Below are 19,504 nucleotides of genomic sequence, written 5' to 3' on the forward strand. Positions count from 1 at the left end.
CGTATAACATGCAATGCTTTGCACTGACCAGCGGCAAGCGATAGCAATGTTGAAGGCGATGGAAGGTGTGGCAGCTAGATGGCTAGATGTACGAATGCCTATCCACGTTTCTAAGGGGGTACTATAATATACGTTAATGACTAAGCAAACCTCCGCTTCATACCGGTCGGGCCCGTCCTCCTGCTGCGTACACGAAGAGAGCATTAGCAGAACAAATAAAGTAATGGGCTTCATGCCACTGCTCCCCAAGGCACGGACGACTCACACACAAGCTAGCCTGGCAGCAGAAAGGGCACACTGGGCAAGAAGCAAAGACTGACCCAGTCCCATTTCGCTTTACTACAAGAGAAGAGATATCCACCTTGAGACGAAAAAGGAAGAGCCCCTCACGTAGCTTAACTACAACTAACGCTCATGCCAGTTGTAGGACGGAGCGACGAGCATTTAGTATCTGGCCGTAGAAGTAACAAGAAGCACACATTGCAAAGCCTGTAGTCCGAAGAACCTGGCAAGGCTTCAAGCCTGTGCACTACTTCAAACGTCCTTCTTTCACAAATGTACTATTTGTAGGTACCTTTGAAGTTTCCACCTCTTACATAGTGGCACGCTTCGATGCATTTCGAAGTAGCACAAACAAACGTCTGACCCGCCGAAAAACGTCAATGTGTCGTCGAGTATGACATTGCCCACCCAGACGTGACTTCAGCCTTTATTCGGGTAGACAATAGGTTTCTGCCGCAGTCTGAGGGGGTAAGAAATCCAATAAAATTCCCATGTGCTACTGTCCAACATTCTATGGTCTCCAGCACATAACTGTAAACAGGCTAGGTTGAACATACGAAAATAGCGATTCCCTTAGGGGTACGAAAATGTACAATATATAACTAATCAGACTCTGACATATAATCTCCGTCCGCGTTTTCATAGCAAAAAAATGGGGCTTAGGCATCATGCGCATGTTTAACAAAAAAACACAACATACGACATTATACGTGGAATCATTGTAATTTAATTTTTTCTAATATCTGTTGGGTCTCATCATTATGTTATGTAGAGCAATCCTATGCTCGACAAGAATCAGTGAACTGGCCAGATAGAGAAGCAATCATAAAAAAATCCGGCCTATTGTATGCTGACTGTACCCAGCCAAAAACCTGCCGATATACAGAATTAATAGGTTAATATGCCATCCTGTAATACATGAAAAAATTGCTTCATCGTAGCTACGATGATGTAAAATGGCATCGATAAACGCGTCAGTGTACTATAACGGCACGACCGTCGAAAGTACGACCACGGAAACGATACTGTGGAAAATTCTAACAGATCAAGAATACCATATTGGTATATAAATATGCGCTATTCTTGCCTATTCTAGTGATGCTTTCGACAAAGATCGCTCTATATTGCTAGTACTGGTTTGCGATTCTATTTACAGATGACGATTGTTGAGCCTCACCCTCTCAAGTCACGTCATTCTCTGTTAGTTCTTTATAATGAGTATGATCATCATAATTCAGTGATGAAAGCAATTACAACGCGAACTTCGGCTTGTTCTGCGACTGAATGCGGGTGGCGGTCTGTGCTGCTGACGAGGCCGATACCCTAAGGAGCTCGTGAAGCGTTCATTCCCAGTGCCAACGGTGCCTTTTTGCCCTACTCTTCACCCAGCCTTTGGTTTCATTATTGACCGCCTCTGCTCTTAATGATATGCGCGAACGAAGTAACGAGTGACGGTGATCTTCATGAATCTGTTTTTTGCGTCGTTCCACTAATGTCACTCAATGCCATTGAATACTGGGCTTTCCTGGCCAGTATACAACAACTCTATGAAGACTTTCGTGCCTATTCTATGTTGTTGCGACTACTATCTGAAATGCTTCACTTGCGAGGCCAATGGAATGAATGTTCGCGCAATACCATCACCGTAAAACTAAGTAGCAGAGAGGCCATGGCCGCTGCAAAAGCCGTTGTTGCGCTACTGTCTGTAGTGATATTACGCGAGGTGTAAAAAACTGGAAGAAGAAAGGCATACCGATCTTCGTAAGTATTCGCTATAATAGCGATCATTAAGTAGATAGGGTATCATGCTTGACTGATGGCCCGTATGTCAAGAGATCTAATTCATTGATGATTAGCAAAAAAAAAAAAAGGACGAAAGATGAAGAGAAACCAGAGTCAAGCAGTAGGTCGTCACTATTGAAAGAACCCATTGACACAATGATTATCGTCCTCTCGACAGTGTCGAGTGGATAATCAGCCCATCTCTCGATGTAACATGTAATGAAATAGTCATTTCTCATGACTAGGGTGAATACTAGGGTAATATAGTCAGAGGGATTAACCTACATATTACGGAAATGTTTTTTTTATTTAATAAAAAATCATTTAAAATGTTTTCCTGCACAACACTTCGTTTAGCCCATTGATTTTATTGTAAGCATTGTTGCTCATAAGCTCTAATCGTTATAGTACCGTTCAAAGCAAAGTACACTGTGTTATATTTTGCAACATGTTTTACATAATAATAAGAAGTTTACATAATAGTATCGCTTTAAAAAATTGAAAGATAATAGGCATTTAATTTTGAGTTGTAGAGAGTTCCTGAAAGGCCTTCTTTATTAGTCGAGCAGAAGCTACTTAGGGTAGGTCATACACAGAGAGCTGTGGTGAATGAGGCACCGTCAAGGTCAAAGAATGACCTCCGTCAAGGATTTAACGGGCCAAGCGATTATCTAGCCACTAACCGATAGAGGCGCCAGCTAAACCGGCCATAGACAATCTTCATAAAAGGCACCACGTCAGTTTGTTGACGTCGCACTCTGAGGGCTTCAGTGTAAAATAGAACGGCATCAGGAACATGCAGTAGATTAGCCAGTACACATGACCAACATTGATTAATGGAACACACCGGCTGACCGAGTTGGTATTGTTGTCGTTCCTATTGTTACTAGGTTCGAGCTACAGTTAAAGGTCGAACGGAATGTATTAGATAAAATGCAGTGACAGTTATTTAAAGTATTCCATAGTAAAAAAAGCAAAGCTTAAATGTAGAGTACTTATGGCAAAATGTTCTACGAGATGTAGCCAGCTAGCCAAGTAAGTTGTACACGATAACGATATCATTGTTTGTTGAAACTACAAGGCATGAGGACGCTGTTCCCTATTGGTGCAGGATTAAAGAAACGGCTGTGTTTATGTCGTCGAGAAAGGTGACGGCTAAAGCTAGTCAAACGCGGAAAGTTTCTGGGTTAGAGCACGAAGCAAATCTTCACCTAACAGAACCCCACAAAAGTTACCTTCCATTCGAGCTATAAGCTGCAGGTTCTTTAACTGAGAGCAGAAACTGCCAGTGGCGTAAGCGTTTTGATGTCTGTATACGCTATTGTGTCTCACCGGAACCACTTTACGAACGTGTAGACACTCTCTTGCGATCTAGCGCAGCGTGCATGTATTACCAGCTTGCTTCAACAACGGAATGAAGCAAAGAGCACTTTACGATTACTGTTTTCGAAGGAGGATAGTTTGTAGCGTGGGAATGGGACTTGTATCCTTCTTTACTGCTATCGTAGATATGTTGCCTCTTTCAGAAAGAAAACTCCAACTGCAACAGTAAACTAACTATATACGACAGGAACATATCATATGAAAATAGGTCTATTGCAAGAAATAGCCACTTCTCTGTAACTTTTACTCTCCCAAAAATGTCATAAGGATACATCAGCAACCTTGTGCGCGTCCGTGATTCTTCGAATAAAGTTTTAGTCTTTACAAACAAATAGTTTTTAGAGCTTTTTTAGCTGACAGTCAATTTACTTTCTTAACGTTTGACGCTGAGCAATAACTCATTTTAATTCGTAGCAGTCATCTCCTCGGTACAACAGGAGCTTGATACAAAAGTTTGTCAAAATCGTAATGTCTGAGTCGACCGTACTGCTACCGGCAGTTTCGACTGTATGCTCTTTATATATTTAGATTTTGCCTAAAATGGCGCGTATTACTGAATCGCTATTACATTGAGGTTATTCAAATTTGGCTAAGACTGTGATCCCCTGGTTTAGAAACGCTAAAAGAACGAAGTCAACAGGCTGGGCTTCCGATTTCTTTGACGGAAGCTTCTATATATGGGCGCTGAAAGATTAGGGCTCTATGAATATGAAGTAGATAAACCCTGATTAGTGGGATTGCTGGTCGCTGAAGCATGAAGGCTTAGGGCCATCTAGATGAAACGAGAGCGACTCGCGTGCCAACTACACTTCACTGTTAACGTTTTTGCTGTCCGAACAATACGAATCGTTCCTAGAAGTGCAATGGAAACTTGCAACTAGGTTTAGCTCCAAATGAGTATTTCCGAGGATAAGTCCATGTGTAGCCTGATAATCTCAAATCGAGTTTGAAGGTGCAAGCCTCTGAGTCGGCCGGTAGAGCGATATCTACTGCTAAAAACATTGAAAAAGATGTTTAAAGCGCAGGTGAAGATTTAGAATCGATTCTATGCTTATGCAGGGTATAAGGTTTAGTATTCAGGCCGACGTTGCCTGCCTGTCATAGATTCCCTCTTGATTGCTTTAATATTGATTTGAAAGTTGTCTCGTATTTCTAAAGCTACAAAGCTCAGACAAAGGAAAGCTTGCTAACTAGTGTCAAAATTGACGTAAAGGTCTCTTATTTTTTCAGGCAATGGTATGTTAGTCTTTAAATTTAATAGATTTTTTAACTTCAGATTGTCATCGACCATTTGTCGAAAACAAGCAAACTATTTGACTAATTTGCATTTGACTAAAGCAATCGAATGTAACGAGCGCATTTAAACCCGTCAATCAAATTTGTTGTATTTTTCAATTGCAAGCTACTTCGGTCTTTCGTAGTACGTTCGACAAAATGACGTCTCGAATAGCTAACAGTGTCTGTACGCTGTCATTATCCTACACTTGCGCAATTATAGTATAACTTCTGTTTTGTGGCGAACTATTACAGAGGCTGAACTGAATGTGACGGCGTTTTCTGCTTCTCATAAACGCAGCTTTATCGTGGGTAGTGGTATTGCATGGATGCAGGAAAGGCATGTTGCTCTGTCCTGCCACTTCTTTTTTTTTTCGTCTTATATATTGGTCGGCCCATGGCCTACTCCCCGTAATTTGTGCCATTTGAAAGGATGGATACATTGTGCTATATCGTTCCGTAGCCTCAGGCAATGAGATAGCAAGAAAACACTGAGCTCCTGATATAGAACTACACACACACACAGGAAAGGGACTGAGGAAACGTTCTGCTGCAAACCACACACAGGGAACAAATCTAAGGTGCAATCATATATTCCCTTGACGCGTGCCCACTGTCTTGTATGTCGTTGGCGCAGAGTGGTGTCGCTGACTGAGGACACGAACTATTTATCGCAGGGCAACGCTGACGCTCCAGGCGTGAGTGATATCGTTATCGTATTATGAGCGACTTTTGTTTCGGGTCCCAGACTTTTATAGCTTACTTTGTTATTTCGTGTTAGGTTGTTTGGCAGGCCAAGGGCTCTACTCCGTTCGATGCCATTCTTCTAGTATAAAAGGGCGCGTCAATAATTTTCAAAGATATGAAACTTGAAAATGTTTCATATACTTAAAGCTGTACGATTTTTGTAGTTTCAAAATATAAGCGGACAAATTATGTAAACCGTTCGAAATAGTGAAGCTGTTTGTATATATTTTGTTCAACTTCTTAACATAGCTTCTTCCCAAAGTACTAGTTGATATTTTGGTAAGTTATCTAACTTCAGGGGGGGAGGGAGGGAGGGAGGGGGAAGGGGGTATATATTGTAGGAAACAATCCAATGTGATGTTGATAAAATTGTTTTTTGTAAGGTAGTTTTATGTCGTAGGCTCACATGTAGGTATTACTTGAGGTCAACTATTCAATACTTTGCTTCCATTCAGCCTATGAAGGCATCGGCGTGTAAACAATTATATATGTACCATGTCAAATATAACGAGCAAGCTCTACAATATGTACATATTGCCCTCAATTAAAATGGAAAAGTCGTAAGCACAATGTTTATTCTACCATATGGTGTTTTTGTCAAGCATGTGTCGTGCATTACTATCCAGTATTACTATATAGAGTCATGTTGTTCTTACATGCTGACCCCTTGTGTTCGGTCAACGTGAAAATATGAGCGCCGTGCACGTGTAACGTTCCTTCGCTTATGTCTAATAGAGTATAGTAAAGTGCAATGGTCGACGAGTAGTGACAAATTATAAAGCGAATTAAGGTAGCCCACGCATATCTATTCAGTCTGTCTTATGTTATTAAATTGCCACTCTAAAGTTGGCTTACGTTACGGCAAGGATCGCATTACTTGAGAAGAAGTTCTCGAATCGTGCTTGTGCAAACGTCGTTTCGGAAGTAGAGTAAATCAGAGACGGGATCAGCCGTTTCATGACGGCTCTCACTGTGCAAAACATGACTGACAATTAAGACTCCTTGAAATATTTTCAGTGTCACTCGGTAGTACGAGTTATCTCTGTCTGGAAATGACAGTCGGAAGCAATCGGACCAACTTGCTTGTTCAGGTTAATTGGTGTACATCAACTGAAAAATATGGATGTAGTACTCATAAATTCAGCTTCCTTTTGAAACAGAATCACCGTAGAGGAACGCTAGTTTGCAACGGCACCAGACAAACTGTGCGCTTGAAAAAATGGTTGACAACGAGTCGTTTATGGCTTGGTGGAGCACTGGGGGGTCCAGACCATAGAAGAGTACAGCCGATTTCAGACTTATGAATTGTTTACGGCACCTAAACCTGCTTTGAGTATTTGGATACGAATTATTTTCTGGCAGGAAGCCTGCGCATTTTATCATCATACCTTATTATTTGGCAATGAGATCTATATTAGAGGAACAAATACGTATATTCACATCATTTAAAAAAAGCCATTACTGTGCTAGAGGTCATGTACTGGCTATCAGCTCGTAGGATCGTTTCGAGTACATGATGTAAATATTTTTGTTTTGCTAATAATGACTGAGACTATTTTTTTTTTTAACAGTTGCGCTTGATCCAGCTTTTGACGAGTTTATTTGCAATATGGTAGAATTCCTTTATCATCTCTCAACATATAGTCCAACAAGTTTCCCTATATAAGAGTAAACTATTTATTATGAGCAAACTGAGCCATATCTTAGAGGAAACCTGGTAGATGCGTGCATTTTACTGCACCGATTCATGCTGAGTCATCCAAGTATGCGCATGTGTAAATGTGACGATCAGACGGAACGTTACGATAAATCATAGCCTTCTACCCAGTTGACAGGTTAACGTCAAAAGGACGGCCGCATTTTTCCGGCGCACAAAGCAGAAAAATTAGAAAGAAGGAAGATTCTGTACGACGATGTATGATGTGGGTGTGTGGAGCGTGAAATACGGCATTTTGTTCCTTTGTGCTGCGTCCTATCCCACTGGAAGGCATTGCGTTCTCCAGCGTCGCCATCGCCATCATGTTGCTTTCGAATAACCTGTATTCACCCTTGCTGCTGCTGCTGCTGTCCAACCTACCCATAGGTTCTCGTTATTCCTTCGTAACCTGCCTGCTGCTTGGACAGCCATTGTAGCATTCAGATAGAACAGGCTGGTTTGTTTGCATGGCCAGCCCAAGATGCGCTCATAGATGCACCCTCCAGGATGAAAGGCGGTAAATATAAGATCGAGCTTTGGCGGGGAGAGATCGGCGTCCGCGTGTGTGCTGGTCGGGTCGACAACAGGTTGGTCGACAAAACAGCCAAAGAAAATACCTAGACGCTGCCACGGCACAGAAAATACAAAGAAAGAACAAAGGACGAGGCAAATGAGATATGGCAGTACAGCAGGAAAGACTACGATGGTAGTTGAGGGCCGCGAAAAGCAAGAGGAGTTCGGCCTGACGAAGTGTAATTTATATGCGTATAGTCTTACATAGTTTAGCAATGCTTAAAGGAAACGAGAGTTGGAGTGGATGACGATAGCAGCTGGGGGAGTGGGTTGGGTCCACCCAGCTGTACGGATGACTAGGATACAAGAAGGCCTTATGAGAACCCTAAGCGACGCCTGTTATGAGGTGAGCTTTGAACGATATGCCATGAAAAACCGAGAATGCTGCAACTACGCAGGTCTTCGTTTTTCTTATCGTGTATGCTAATGAAAACAACGTCTTGGCGAACGACACCTCAAGCAAGCCTGAGGCCTGAAGTTTGGAGCTTGGCCCCTTATGGGTGCGAAACTGAACATGTAGAGGAGAGAGGGTCTTCTATGTCGTCACGCTGACGACAACAGCGGAAGGGCCCCTATTTACTAATAAGACCTCAATGAGTCGGTTGGACAAGGACCTGCCGGAAAACGTTCCGGCTTGCAGACACCCATAAGGAAACCGTCTTGTGGGACGGGATCCAACTATTCTGCAAACACGGTGGCACTACATGTTGCAAGACAGTGGGTAGTCACACGACTAAAATTGTGATACTGGCGAAAAAGCATGGGGCTAGGAAACTTCCTACAGCCATAAAGTTTCTGTACGGCGGACAGTCAAGTACAAGAAACAACTGTACAAGATCCACTTCCGTTCTAACTAAAGAAGTTTACCGGACGACATACTAAAATCTCTAACTATAAAACACATTAAAAAATGGAACTGACAAAATGAACAATGCGGAGCCCGAAAGCCTACTTTGAAAATGCTGGTCTAAATAATTTAAGACAATAAGTAACTTAAATGGCATATATCTAGAACAGAGCACATTTCTATGTTTATCCGTTCAGTATCTATGCATTTACGGAGGTTAGCACGTATCTAAATCTATGAAACGTTCTTATTATGTTGTAAAACCAATCCAGAGGTTGACCTGATATAGATAGAGAATAGCCGTTTCTATAAATTGCCACTTCTTACGAAGAATCATTGTTTAGCAGGGGTGATCCATTTTGTATCGCAGCCAAACATGCACCAACGGGAAAAGCACCTGCGCGAGCAATTTAGAATAGATTGGGAATATCAGAGAATCTGAAATCTAACAATAGATGAATTCAAGATTTTGCGGTTTGCGACGATATCGCAATTTTCGGAAGGGACAAGAAACAGATGGATTGCTCGAACGAGAAGGGTAGCATCGCGTGGAGCGAAAATGTGGCATATTCCCGCTCGGTTAACTAAGATCTGGTTGCAAAAAGAACTTGCCTTCCAAAAAGGAGTCCGTTTCCCTTCAACTTTTGCACGTTCAAGCAGCCAGACGGAGCTCGTTTAGCCAGAACTGCTTATAAGATAGCGGAAAGGTACGAGCCTCTCTATGTGAATATTTGTTATGAGAGCACAATGTATGACCGCGTGACCACTGGGTCTTCTTGATCTTCAGCCGCTTTTCTCCTTTGCTATGAATTAGACGTTGATCGTGCGCCACGCCGCCTCGCTAGATGTTCCGACGGCAGGCCGGATGGAAAAATGGGGTCACATACCATTGGCAGATACTCCGCCACAGCCTTCGCTTCTACCACTACCGTACTGGTTTCTTTGCAGCCGACTGCGTTCTTGTCCTATAATGGGCGTATATGGTGCCATCGCAACAAAAACGCAATATTAGGTCCTCGCCTGCCCCTAATACTACTTTGACCAAAAGCGAAGTCTCCTGTTGTCGTCCCAGACTGCTGACCTATGCAGCTTCTCCGTAGTGGAGAAAAAGAAGCCGTATAGGGTTGCGATATTTCATCAGCTCGACTCGAGTCCAGTTTGGGTATAGCCTTTCGGTAGTTGGCCGCCGAGACGCTCACAATTGGGCACATGCGAACGGGCCGACCGGCAACGTACGGAAGGAAGTATGTGGTCGTTTGATATGAAACCAAGTTCAAGGCAAACTGGCCGTCAGACAAAAAGCCAACCATACTTATAAATAGGGCATCTATTGGTTTCTTATGTGCAACCACACCGGCCGATCTCGGTTCCGGCTCTCTGGCAAAGTTACTGCTGCCGCCTGATATTATTTATGTAGCGTTACTATAGCTGGCATCGTAGCGTTCGCTGCGGTCAGCCGATGCGCACTATACATTCTAATAAGCAAGCCGATACGATTGCACCACACGTGAAATAGCGTTGCTGATCAAACCAGCGCAGAATAGTTTTTCGACATACCTTGTTTTTACCTTGACTATGGTCCTCATACATACTAAAAATTTTGTTGTATATACATAAGTGTATGCATAGCTGTGTAATTCTACTGTATATTCCCTTGCCTTCAATTTACCTCTATGTCTTTCTGCTGGTGAGGCATAGGCCTAAAAACGAAGGAAAAGAGTTGGTCTCCTTCTTTTCCGTTCGCCTAGCATTTGGTTTCTTCAAGTGGCAGCCCGTTCAAGTGCAATATTTACCAAGGGGCCTCTCAAGTGAAGGAGGCCTTTTTCAACTTGTGAGTTACACACAAGGGTAGACCGCCTGGCTTTGCGTTAGTTATGTGGGTGGCAAAGTTTGGTGGCGTCCGTCTATTCGCGGACGACTGTGCGTGTCCATTCGTGTCTTTATAAGAAGGCTTGTGTGTACTCCGGTCCTGCAGAGCTTATCTCCTTGGCTGTAGCTCAGAGCAGGTGATACCTCTCCCAGACATTCCTCCCAGGAAACATTTGCTAGGGGCACTATGCTGGTCTAGCAGCAGCCGCATCAGGAAGCCGTACTATCGCCACAGCAACCTTCTGAGCCTTCAAGCTTCCAGTTTAGTAAAGGTGTTCATCTTGGTCCAATGGTGCCCACTTCTCAGAGCCATTTACTGGTGATTGCTTATAGAATACATCGGTCTTACAATGGGATAAATGCTATCTAGCGTAGCAAGATGATGGGGCCTCGAATTTAGAATCGCATTGAAAGACGCAATGGGTCGACGGTAAAATGGTGAACGGCCAACTAGCGAAATAACTAGAAGCCTGTGCTGTTTGTTTCCGCCGTTTGATCGCTCGATTGCGCGCTCCCAAGCCTTCAACTCATATGACCAAATAAGCAAGCTGCCTTCTTCGTAACACTGCTGACCCGATTTTTCGGAGGTCTATTTGTCTCTCCATCTGTCTGGAGTGATGCTCACGCGGCCGGCTATAAAGCTCGCCAAATGCACTCACAACGACTGTCCGGCCCCGCCGCCGTTATGCAGCGACCATTGTTATACTTATTGCGTTATGAGAAGCAGAACACGCGAAGCGGCAGCGTACAATTGCTATTGATGCGGTCGAAAAAAACGCTCGGCGTCTTCACGATGATAGCAGCTGGCTGTACTTGCTACCTGTCCGACAACTGCAGACGAAAAAGAACGTCATAAACAACGGACCACGAAGAACGAGTCCTCCCTTCCTCGTGCTAGCTGCAATTGACCATGTTTATTCTATTGGCTGTCCGACACCTTTCCTTCCTCCAGCGAAAGCGCTTTCCAAAAAAAAGAAGGTTGCTACATTAACAACAATGGTTACTCTCTGGACCATAAGAATAATATGTGTATTTTTATGCGATAGAGGAATGGTGTAATATTAACAAAACTACTTCTCGACAAACGGATGAATGGACACGGTTATTTGGAAGGTCCGCCTCCTGATGCAACAGTAGCATAAGCGTAGAGCTCAGAATACTTAAGCATGAAAAAATCTCCCATTGTTTTGTTACGGCCACTCTCTAATCAAACCGATAATTTTCAGTTGCTTGTAAATTGCGGAAACAAGTTCGGGCGTTCCATGTTTGACCCATGTTCGACAATTTCCTATCGATTTCTACTAAACATTTCATGCTGGAAGAATAGCCTATACAAATACCAAATTCTAAGATCAGCGTTAGCTGAAAAGAGCTGAAATTTTCGAAAGACTAAATGCCAGTTTTATGGAACATGTACAGAAGCTCAGGGACATATGTAGTGTCATCTCTAACAATTCCCTCCTTGCTGTCCGGTATAAGCTTTTCATTGTGAATTTTTTTCTGATAGACCATTAGCGTATGGCCTCCTCTCCTTATGCCAGCAGCTAGCTGTCTGCTTTAAACTCGCATGCCAATTATCCATATGCGCCACTTATTGGCCCTCGACACAGCGCCCCTAAGTGAGCGTCACGTATAAACGACTGAACGCACCTTTACGCGACTAATAGCTTTAAATTTAGGAGCCTTAATGTGCATGAGTCACATGGTCTGGGTAAATTCGTTCTATAGCACTCTGCAAACTATGCTGGTTTCAAACAGCAGGCCGCTCTTTAGTGCAAATGTGCCCAAATGTCTACGTTTCGCTCAATCCTGCATTTGTGACGGGCGTTACTCGGCGGTTTCGACGAAGGCAGGCCACAGCTTAGGACGCTGGCAGTTGCTGACAATCGCATGCATTATGTGCAGCAAACGCCACGCAGCGTTTCGTGCTAAGTTGCTTTCAGGAAGGCAGACGCGTGAAAAGGCTTCGGTTGTTGACGTGATTTGCCCGGTAAAGAGGTCCAGTTGATCATCATTAAGCTGGCGTTGTTGGCACTCGGCCTGTTGGGTTCCATCTTGTGCGGCTGCCTTACGACTGACTTGAATCATAACAACGTCGTAGTTGTGCGTCAGCTAGTTAGAAAACTCTCAAAGCTTCTCCTGAACTTGTCGAAAGTAATTCATCGTCAGTCTGTCTTTTGCAGTCTATCTCAGGACGTACCCGTAGGATTTCGCGTTTAGGCCAAAAGATCTTGCTGTGTGAGACGTTCTGCACTGGCATTGAAGCCGATAGCAGTTTGATTGTTTATTAGCATCGTTTCAACATACAGCATATCAGTAATAGAACAGTTCATCTTCGGATACAGATCAACGGTCGTGGATCATTTCTTCAACAAACAGTAAACCTTTACTTTAAGATATTTTTGCGTGATGCTTGCATAGGCAGACCGTTAAAGACAGTTTTTACCCGTCCCTCTTTTAGCAGCGCCTACCTATATTTCTTGTTATAATTATCTTTTATAATAATAATAAAAAAAGTGAACACATCCGAGAATAATGTTGCATCATTGACCATCTAATATATTCACTGATTGCTTGACGCCACTTTTATATTACTATACTTAATGTTGTTATCTGTATAGTGTAACTAGGTTCTCTGCTGAAGTGCACGGGGGAGATCGAACGACCACGAACTCTTTCGATTTCCTCCTACTTGTTTTTACGTGTATTCCACTTCAATACACTTTCCTATAGCCAGTCGATGTTTGTTGAAGCATTTTTTCTGTGGTTTGAACGACATTCTTCACAATCTAGGCCTCCGGTTTTGAACAGTCCTATTGTTTCGCACTCTCTAGTGGCAAGAAACTACTGCAGCGCCCCCGAATTCCGTTCTTTATGTCCATACAGAAAAGCTTTTTTCACACATTTCCTATCCGACTGTTACCTACTGCTCTTTTTCTCCCTTGCTTCATTCTTGAATCCTTCTAAACATACCACTACACAGGCCGCTAAAGGACATACAGAACACAACACAGGAAACGGTCTCGGTCAGTTCTCATTCGCCCCTGTCTATACGTTCTATCGCCGCGTTTTTTCCAGCATCAACAGCCTTCTGATCCACAACTGTAATACAGCTGCGTTGCGTCTTCGTCCTTCCGCCTCTTTACCAGCTGTCGAGACGCAACTAGGCAGCGGCGAATCTTTGGTTCGAACAGACAAGACGAGGGCAAGGTTGTGCCGTCGATGCTTCAGAGTGCCAATATGGGCCATCTGTTGCTCCCACAACAAGCGGCAATACCGCCACTGGCTAACTGGCTTTCTCACCCATCATCTCTCTTTATCTACAGACATCGCGTCGCTCCGTGTCCTCTAGTTCCCAATTCATCCAACTATGTCCTATGCCACTGGTACCATGAATGCTCTCCTACCACGCAGTGCTGACAGTAAAGGGCCTCTTGGCTTCTGGTCCTCTTGGTTCATGATGGCGCCTAACGTTGCAAACTCAGCAGGATGCAATGTCTCAACAACGTCACCGAAAGCGTAAGTCGGAGACTAGGAGATGGGGGAACAAGCCAGTAGCGTTTTCAATCCTCTTCCTCCTCCTTTTCCTCTTTCTTCTCCTCGAAAGCAACGACGCTTTGTCGTTTCCTCACATTACGGTTCCTCGACAGTTCCTGCATCGTTCCGGTTTTTTTAGCCGCTTTTCTCTCGTTTCAATACGTCGGTGTATTTCCGTCCTTCTTTAGCCAGTTCTAAGAGTCCAGAAGAGCGAAGCAGCGTTTTTCTTCGTCAGTTGCAGCGCTCCGTTCGCTTGACTTTCCCTACACGTCCGTTCGTCCAGCCAAAGCAATGAGCAGGTCCTGGGGCAAAACATTGATTGGCAGCAGGAAAACTATGTCCCGTTCCGGACGTGTAGCCAGCAATACTTACATTCTGTCCTCGATTTTTGGGGAAGTGACAATGTTACATCTGTCTGATACGGCAACGACAATGGCGGAAGCAGACATTGCTACACGAAAACGAAGCCTTCCGTTCTGCATTTGATTCACTAGCATTGCAGCATGGCAAAGGCAGTCAGTTACAGTCATAAGCCACAGCTTCCAGGAGGAAGTGAGCGTGCAAGAGAATCATCGTAGATCTCACGTTGCCTTTTTTTATGTCAATGAAACTTGTTCAAATGATATAGTACCATCATTAATTTAGATATTTTCATCAGAGCTCGAATATAAAAGTATGCTTACATGTCATCATTATCTTTATGAGAACGTAACGCATCGGTTCGCATTGTAAAACGGTTGTAACACAAACATTAATGACGTTCACCTATTGCATAGCAACGCAGGCTTCCGATAGCGGCCTGGTCTCATTCAGAATCATTAGTCCACTTTTGCATCACTAATGCAATTCAATTTGTCAGGCTAAAAATCATATCTGTTTCATTTTTGCCTGTGTAGAAGTTTAGGTTTTCATTAGGTACAGAAATATTATCAATAAACTTTATTTTTCATTATAAAACTATAAAACTTTATTTCGAAAAGAAAAACCCAACCTTGCCTTATTGAGTGTCGGGGCACATTGGCTTCTAACCGACGGCGGCATTTGAATTATTTTACTTGTCATTATAGAAGAATTTATTATGCATTGAAAAATCTTTATTTAGTACCGTTGTTCAGGGTTGGTAAAAATCAGGGAGCCCCGCAAAACAACTACATGATGAATAGTCAGTCAGCTGATTGCCATTGTGACATTGCCATCTTTCTTTCTTGCGTTAGTGAATGTTTATTGGGATGTGACTTAAAAATCTGATATCTTCGTACCTAAAGTAACACGCAGTCGCATTCGTTCTGTTGTTGAACGTAGCTGCGTCCGTCGTGATCTCAAACGTTTTTCGAAACAGACTTCGAAGTAATTTAGAGCTTGATTTCCCCGCTATAATTAAGAAATACGGCAAAAAGAGAAGAGAATTTCACTAATGCTATTGGTTCATTATCCTGTCGATAACAGTATGTTGGTGACGCTAGGGTCTTCCATCCAGAAAGAAACAGGTTAACAGCGATAAAGACCATACATACTCTGTATATATGGTTTTGATCGCTTTTCCTGATAGTTTGCTTTTCCTTGAGGTAACAGTGTGCGTCTACTAAAAGCCGGATGCGCTATAAAAGTTTAGGATCGATTGTTTTTTTTTAAATAATTTTTCTTTACAGCCACACCTTTCAAAGCATTATCCCCGATCATGTATAAAGGCACACCTACAGCACAAAAATCCAACAGGTCTAAACGAGACCCACAAAGCGAAGCTTTTCCTGCTCGCTGCTTTATAACAATACAGTACGTCATTCGATTCCTCCCATGCCTTTGGTCGGATTCTTCCGTATGGTTCTGTCATTCTATTTGTTGGTAACGTCCACATTAATAAGACTATGCATCTGTATGCAATCACTAGTAGCTATGCTGCTAGAAATATAAACAGAACTTTGAGACGAATCCAGGCGTCGTCAACGGGTTAACGTTGGGGGAAAGGAGAGTGCAAGCTTGACTTTTGGGGCAATAGGGAATATGTCGCAGTAAGGGCGTATTGAACTGGCTATAGAAGGTGGAGTCGCTAGTTATGATCGGGCATTTGGGCGGGGTGGGAAGGTAGAACCCATATCCTTTATCGGGTCCTGACTCGACTATTTGAAGCTCCGAGCAAACAACGGAGAAGGCGTAAACATGCTACCCATATACACAGGTGACCTAGCATCAAGGTCGTCCTTTAGAGAGTCGGCTTAATTGTCCTTCAATGAAAATATATTCAATGAGTATGCGATACGCGACCAGGTATTTAGATCAGTTAAAATTACTCTTTTACTGTCACATAGACAAATTTACCTTGACTGTGAAATAACAACAAGCGACTAAATAATAAACTAACCCAAAAATTATGCATATTATCTGTATATATAACCCATATGCATTTCCAGCACCAAAAAATACAAAGACCTGCTCCCAGCCTATTGCTGTAGCATTCTAATATATTGGTATTTATTGCGTGTTTGCAAATGACTAAATGAAGGGAAAAGCACCGTGCGGTTTGTGTTTCAGAATAATTATATACACATATGTTCACGAAAACCTTGTCTGCAGGCGACATTCTCTTTCAAACTCAGTTGTCATACGCGATTACGCACAAACCCCTCTTTGACAGAAGAAATAGAAAAGGACGCCAACAACAACAAATTTTGGCCGCGACACGTGGCTGCTAAATTGACTGGTGCGGAAGGACGTTCTTTGCGGATAAGGCCTGAAATAGCCGCCTTGAGCACTGCACTTGCAACCCAAAAAGCTGAAGCTGCTATCGACTAGCCGAGGGGATACAGCCTATGGGAAACAGTTGTTGTGTATCACAGGATCCCTCAGGCAGAAAGCGCGCAGGCACAGGCTGAGTTCAAGCGCCGAATTCCAATTTATTCGCCCGTCGAAGCCGTTCATTGCTGCTACTACAATACCCATTACTAGCGCTGGTGCTACCTATAGCGGATGGATCGACATTCGTGCTCCGCGTGCATCTCGATGTGTAGGAAGTATCTGAAGTCGACGTGCATGCTTCTAACAAAGGTTAGAGGTATTGAGTATCTAGAATGGCATCGGCCAATTGGTATTCCTTTCGTGCTTTCCGTCATTGCCGACCAGCTCTTTGAAAGCAGATGGCACCATTATTATAGAATAGCACTACGCGGCCATGGCAGTGGCAGCAGGGTCCGACCGAACTGTGCCGCTGATTTCCTATAAGTCCTTGGTAAATCGGATGACGAGCATCGAAAGGGGAGAGACTGCGATAAGTTTATGGAAATAGGGAATTGGAGTGGAGCTCCTGTTTGTCATGTTACTCAGCTTTAAGGCCGTTTTCGAATTGCGTACCAATCCCAAGTCCAATGAACCTTCATCGGTGCGCGACAGGCGCCTACAGGCGATGACTGGGATCGCAGGACTCTTTTGCCAGAACTGGATGACATCAAAGTAATGAGGACTCTTGCTCATACTCTTATCCTGAATTCTTCAGCCTACTCTGAGTCAGAGTCTCTTCAGACCTTCATAGCTCTTTTGGCATCTTTCCCTTCTTCCGCAAGCCGTGTGCCATAGCAATGAGACAAAATGGACAGACAAGCTAGCTGCATGACTGGTGAAATGGCACGTGGTCGGTGATTCATCGACAATCTACAGTCTCCCCCTATTGAAGAGGTTGTTAGACTCCTCCGCCTGAAGCTTGTAGGGGACCTGGCAAAGCCGGGATCGCCGCGTCAGCTAATGCTTGAGGGCAACTTCGACACGCGTTGCTCTGAAATGAAAAGTTGGATTTTTGCTGACTCCGCTAGAAAAATCTAGGTTTGACGTTGTGCTTAACTATTAGACCAACCAAATCTGCCTTTACATTACAAATATCTTGATACATTGAAATACATTTTGTATTCGAATGTATATGATATTAGAATTTCAAAGGTAAGAGGGTAAGCCTGGGCCTGCTGTCACCATTGTGTAATACGCCACTTGGCTGCAGAATGTTTTACAGCCTTGTTGCAAGATGAATTCTGTATGTGAAATAGCTTATGCATGCATTTTGACCTGAGAATACAATTCCCGTTTTGAATAGACATAGATACCTGGCGGCATTTTTCGAAGGACACCTCGATATGGTAATTTCAGCTATGTGATTTTTTTGCAAATCTTCTGTCAACGCACATGGCCATGTCATCCAATCCGAGACAAAGCTGCATCATAGTGAAGATATGTTTTTTAGGCGGAGCACGTCACCTTCGACAAAAGACCACATCAGTTAGACGGGTACCGCCTGCAAACGAATGGGTTCGCTTTCAAAACAGTGGTCTAAAAAAGACTGTGCTCTGAATACAGCATCATTTTATTACAGTTGTTTGCATTATATCAATAATATGTCAGCATCATACCCACACCCCTTGACAGTATAGAACATCACTGACTAAATAACTTCAGATATAGGCCTCGTTATTTTTGTTAAAGAAAATTACCACGAATTATGATCACTACCTACGTGAAGCCCGGGTGTACAACAAATTGACGCTATCTTCGACTGTCATCACAGCGTCTCTATAACTTCGAATTTCGTACATATTTAAGGTAAAGGAAGTGCCGGTTTTCAATACATTCCTCCGATTCAATTAAGCAAAACCAGGGACGCAACTCCTCATTGACTCGGCGTCTCTGCTGGGTGCTTCTAGGAGGTGGTGACATAGTCATAATAACCACGTCAAGCTTTTTGCGTTACTTGGTCGGAGCGAAGCCGTTTGGCGGGAGCGCAATTTCCGGCATAACCTTGCTCGCTTATTCTGCGCTATGGAATTTGGCTTCCGGCGTAGGGAATCACTGTTTTTGCAGTTGTCTTGACCCTCATTACAACTTCGTTTGCTCACCTAGAACAAAATTCACGATGTCCTTGATGCCGGTAAAGGCCAAGACGTGGAGCGGCCGGCCGGCTAGCTTCAAGTACTGTTTCAGTTTCTAAGTAGCAGAAGTAGTCCTTGAAGTAGGCTCACTACATCCTCCCAGAGATTGTATCACGTCCGCGATGTAATGACACGAAGCAATGCACGCTGGGCACTGCAACTACGTCGCACTGAACACTCTTAGGTCTTTCTTTGGAAATCTCGTTTTGAATGATCTTTTCTCGATTTCCGTTTAGATATATTCACAAGCACAGGTTAACAAAAATAGAGAAACTTCTGCACTCGCGCACTTAATTGCGTTGTGGCGGTCGTTTCACACTATTCGACGTCTTTCGTACATGCGGCTGTGACTAAACCGACTCGTCTGGAGTAATCCTACAGGTTGAGGATGGCGAGCAGCCTGATTCTGAGCGCCAAGCGGCTCGGCTGTCCGAACGTACCTCGATCAGACTCTTGTGGGGGAGCCACAATCGTCTGCCGATAACGCCCTCCAGCGGCTGCAAGTACCAACTCGAAAAAAGAGGATTAGGGTGGATTTAGACACAGGAAGATCCTCTAAGAGGAACAGCGATAGGCAGAAATAGGGTGAGGGGGAGGCGAGTCGTAGCC

The 19,504-nt window shown here is 43.5% G+C and overlaps 1 protein-coding gene across 7 annotated transcripts in view; it reads right to left on the bottom strand.

Annotated features, from left to right (window-relative positions):
- Positions 1-19,294, bottom strand: part of LOC111245416 (uncharacterized) — a 30,963-nt gene extending 11,669 nt beyond the window's left edge. For 2 of the 7 annotated variants that reach the window (XM_022793764.2, XM_086979963.1), the window contains exon 1: positions 18,863-19,294. The gene's annotated coding sequence lies outside the window, so the exon portion shown is untranslated. Of the gene's footprint in view, positions 1-3,299; positions 4,338-6,182; positions 17,755-18,076; positions 18,265-18,862 lie in introns of those variants that run through there. The other 5 variants (XR_015320930.1, XR_015320929.1, XM_086979964.1 and 2 more) reach the window with 5 other exon arrangements.
- Between the last annotated feature and the right edge of the window lie 210 nt (positions 19,295-19,504).

This window comes from Varroa destructor, unplaced genomic scaffold (assembly GCF_002443255.2).
Source record: "Varroa destructor unplaced genomic scaffold, Vdes_3.0 BEIS01000002.1, whole genome shotgun sequence".
NCBI lineage: Eukaryota > Metazoa > Arthropoda > Arachnida > Mesostigmata > Varroidae > Varroa > Varroa destructor.